We start from the raw sequence: 5,357 nt of genomic DNA on the forward strand, positions 1-5,357 counted from the left end.
TAGCTCTCCATTCCAATGTGGTTACAACCAGGAGAGATAAATAGCTGCCACCATCTTTCAATGGGACATGCATGCTCCAATGGGTTCAGTCACCACAACTTGCTGCTATCTCTTTACTCTGAGGATAATTAGTCCTTTATTGTCTTATTAAGGGTATGTTTATCAAAATTAGAAGAAACAACCCATAGAGAAAGAAGAGAGTTGAATGTTTTGTAAATTGGGCAGGTGTGTGTGTGTGTGTGTGTGTGTGTGTGTGTGTGTGTGTGTGTGTGAAGTGAAAAATCTATCACTCTTTAGTCTTTACCCTTTTAGGACAAACCTGCATGATCCTATAACTATTTCAGTGTTACTTCTGATCCACGAACCATTTCCTGAATCAGCTTGTATTTCAAAGGTGGAACTCCTTAAACACTTAGATCCAAAGCATTTTTGTGAGTGGTAGTGGTGTTCTTTATACCATATATAAGAAATAGCAAGATATCCTACCATCACTATCAGAAGGTCTATCAATAATTAAATATTTATGGAAATAGATAAGATGAAAATATCCTTTTGACAGGAACAGCATAAGCAAAGGTATTTGTAAATATACCTGATATCCTCTAGTTTTTTCACACATACTGAATCTTATTTTCTTTTTATATTAAATAAGAAATAGTGATATGGTAACGCTTTTCAAACATTGTTCCATGAAGCTCTAGTGATACTGAGGACAACATAGGAAGAATGAGTGGGTAATTGGACAAGGATCTCATTCCCAATTGTAGTATCAGAGTAGCTAGAATTATATCCCATATAAAGTATTTGAGCCTCATGAAATATTTTTTTCTAAGGAAAATACTATCTCTTTTCAATGTAAAGATTTTGATAACTGGTAGTTTGAATGACATGTTTATTTTACTGAGAAGAGGAAACAAGCAAACTAATAATAATCATCATCATCATAATAAAACAGAGCTGGAAAAAACATACTGAAGTATGCTGAGGGTTTTGGTTTTCATATTTATGACTCCATAAAGCTGTATAAAGAAGAAGGAAAGAGTTTCCATAGTCATGTCCCCAGATACCACACAATATGGTGTAAGGTTAAACGATTTCTGTTAGCTCTAATATCAACATTTATTGCTTAACTATTAAATGAGCTAATTTTCAAGATTATATATCTTCATATTTTTATAAAGTATCTTAATATATAATCTTATAAGAGTACACAAATCTAATTCTACTAAAACATTCTTATTCTGATTTTTATGACTATGAGATCATATTTATCACTAGGAGTAACTCTATAGTCTGTTTCCTCAGAAATAGGCCATTGGACTGTTAAACTAAAAGCAAAGGAAATTCCAGCCTCATTTTGTCATCCAATGATGAATAATCAGTATTTCCTATTCTGTTCATTTCTGCTGTATTTCAGTGTTTTTACAGTATCACAGAACTTAAGTGGAGCTCAAGTTTTTTTTTTCTTTTATGAGGGACAGATTGAGAGACAGAGTGATCGAGAAAGAAAGAAAAAAAGGGAAAAAAACAGTAAGATGTGGGGGTTCGAAATGCAAAGACTTAACTATGTCTAATACTAGTAAACGTCTGAGACATGAGTCTTTTTCATAAATTTTAAGTAAGAATATGTGTAAGTATCAGTGGAGAAAGGTTTCCTGAGCATGAGACTTGCTTGCCAGACTGATCTGGACCAAGTCTTCTGAAGATATCTATTTCAAGATTTGAGAGGGATAGTCTCAAACATCAGGCATTATATATTCCAAAGCAATCCAGATTCTTTTATAATTCACATACACTGGCAGTGTGATAAAGTTTTGTTTTCTAAAGAGCAAAATCTGTGCAAAATTTGTTTACAATTGATGTGTATTAAGAATTTTAATAACCTCCAATAGTCTTCTATGTCAGAAAGTCTTCCATGTCATATAACAACAGATTATTGACAAGTAGTCTGATAATGTTCAAGAAAAAATAGGACTTCCATCTTCATTTTAGATTTTACTTTTATAACTACTTTCAGCCATTAAGATCAACTGATGGTTGATACAGAGAAATTTATCACCTAAAGATAAACCCACACCAAAATTAGTCTAACTGGGTAGCATATCAAGCTATCCTTTCTGATCAAGTAGAAGAACCCTATCTAGTATTCCTAGGCTATCTCATCAAGAACCAACACTACCTTTATTACTCCTAAATCTATCTTCTGTTCATATGTCTTACAAGGGAAAGATTAATATCTTTGGATACCTGCTGAACAGAGACACACTGCAATTTAGATGCCTAAAAAGATCTCCATTAGCATTGTTTAGTATATCCCTCTCTCTATTGTCTCATTAAATGGAACCAGAGCCAACCCACATGGGCCAAATGATTAATTTAGACTGATTCTCTACTTTGTCTTTATCATCTCACTCAAGTTACATGTACTGGTATAAGTTCTAACAATTCTTCCTTAAAAATTAATTTAAAATATGGCACAAAACCCAGTTTCCCTTTTCAAGGATTCATCTTTCACCTGAACTAATTTCTTGCCTCTATAATCACCCCAATCCTATTTTTTTTACCAAATCAGTATAATGGCATGATATATAAACCTAAACTTAGCATTTGTAATTTAGAAGATTAATTAATAACTAAGTCAATTTATTTTATTATTTTTTAAATTTTTTTAAAAGATTTTATTTATTTGACAGAGAGAGACAGCAAGAGCAGGAATACAAGCAGGGGGAGAAGGAGAGGGAGAAGCAGTCTTCCCAGTGAGCAGGGAGCCTGATGCGGGGCTCAATCCCAGGACCGTGGGATCCTGACCTGAGCCGAAGGCAGACGCTTAACGACTGAGCCACCCAGGCGCCCCAATAACTAAGTCAATTTAAATCATAGCCATACATAAAACTCAGCCTAATGAATATAACGATTGGTCTTTTGAAAAGTCCTTAAAACACTTTACATAGATACAGTATACTGCAGTTGGAATGCTGAAGTAAATATGAGATGAGAAGAGGGGAGAGGAGAGAGCATGGATCATGACCCATGGAGATGACTATGGTTGGAAAGAGAATTCATAGGTCAACATCCTCTCATTTCAAATTATCACAGTCCTTGTTATGTATGTCCAAAATGTTCAAACATGAAGGAGAAGAAATATGATGCTCTTCTGAGTTTATTCCTTTCTAGGTAACTTGATTTTAGTCTCAGGTGATTGAGAAATACCTTTCATAACATGAGTTGGACAATGAAAAAAATATCTTTACCTTAAAGTCTTCTAGAATCAAATAGTTCAACTACACTTCAAAACAATGTAAGCTATAGAATTACCTAATGTTATTCAATTAAGAAATACATAATTGTAAAAGAAGTGGCAAATTTCATGTATAAAATGATTATGTCATGAAATAAGTAAAATATGTATTTTATAATTATTTTTTCAAGATTGATGAAAAGATAAAATCACTTAAAAATAAACAAAGGCTAAGGATGTTAAAATCTAGCGCCAACAAACTCAAGGAACTTCTAAAAAATGTATTTGAAAATGAAGAAAATGAGCACAGAATGAAATTATGGGATCCATAGGGGAAAAACTAAACCAATCCCCCCCAAATAAATATATAAAACGAGAGCACACCTAATGCCCAGTTCTTAATTTCTAACACCATTCTCCATTAAAAGAAACTAGAGTTCCTTGGAATTCTAGGACCAGGACAAGAACGATATGAGTTTTATAATGCCAGAAAGTAGGAAAGTGCTAAACATACGTACACAAATGGGAGTATGGGCATATTAAAGGACACATAAGAATCAACTAAAAGAGCTCCCAGTGGACAAAGCTGGGATGATATGAGCAAAAAAAAAAATAATTACTGGATTATAACACAAAATATAAAATACAAATTCATGAATACTGGCATAAGCACATGATTAAATAAATAAATGGGGAAAGATAGGTGAAACACTTGTGGATAAATAATCAAAATAATTTATGTAGATAATCCAACTCTCTATCAAGGTTAACATCAATAGTAATGAGTCATAATAAGAATATATATCCTTGATATGAAATTGTGAGAATGGCACATTACCTCTGTGGTCTGACTCCCATGAATGCATTACCCCTGTGCAATCATGAGAAACCTTCAAACAAGAAACATTCTACAAAATACCTGGCCAGTACTTCTCACAATTGTCAAGGTCATCAAGAACAAGAAAGTCAGACAGATGAACTCTTATAGCTAGTAGAAGCCTACAGATGATGAATAAATGTAATAGTTATCTTGGATGTGATCCTAGAGCAGTAAAAGAACATTTAGAAAAACTGAGGAAATGTGAATAAAGAATGGACTTGGTATAACAATAATGCATTGATACTGTGAAAAATATGTCATATATATATTTTTAAATATACCATATTAATGAAAAATGTTAATACAGGAGAAACTGGCTATGGTGTACCTGGGAACTCTGAAATATCTTTGTAACTTTTCCATAAATGTCAAACTACTCTCAAATAAAAAGTTTATTATATGAAAAAAAATGGAATCCATTTTCCGGTTCCACATGTAAAAAACTTGGAAGTCACCACTCTGTACTAACAAGTAAAAAGTTGAACAGACTGAAAAATTAATAACTCTTCTTGTGTGCTCAAGAAGAGAGGACATAGGGCAAAATACTGCCCTCAAGATTGGAGAGACAGCCAGGTGAATATAAGGAGTTGTGGGGCTTACCTGAGCAGAGACTCACAGTAGAGCTTTCTGTGAGAACCAATGCCAGAGCAGCAACATCAGAACTCTAATTGACGAATTGCTGGAGTCTCAGGGTGGACAACTGAGAGCTGAAACTTCCAGGGGACCCAGGCAGTGTGGGGAGGACAAGAATTTTGTGAGGTTTACCTCCAGAAGCTCAGTTTCTCACAATAGAGAGCTGAGGAAATCCCCTTCAGATCTAGCAGAGGGAAGTGAAAAGGAAGCATTCTGAAATACTGAACAGCAGTGTGTTCTTAACAAGACCTGCCCTCAGGAGAAACCAATTAACTAAAGCCTAACTCCCTGTGGTATTATCACAGCCCAACTGACCTGGCAAAAGGGAAATATCCAATTCCTACCCTCTTTAGCCATCCTATCTCACCTAATGGAGACAAAACAAGTAAGCAAAACAAACAAACAAAAACAAAAAAAACACTAAAAACACTTGTGAAGTACATAGTCCAAAGGCATAGACTCACCAATAGACAGAAACCAAATCATAGCACCATAGATCACTTACCCTCCCACCATACCTCACACCATATTTCTGAAGACCTATTTACAGCAGTTCCTTTATCCAGTATATCATGTCCCACTATCAAGAAGCAAAATTACAAGGTA

The sequence above is a fragment of the Zalophus californianus genome, chromosome 8 (genome assembly GCF_009762305.2).
Source record: "Zalophus californianus isolate mZalCal1 chromosome 8, mZalCal1.pri.v2, whole genome shotgun sequence".
Lineage (NCBI taxonomy): Eukaryota > Metazoa > Chordata > Mammalia > Carnivora > Otariidae > Zalophus > Zalophus californianus.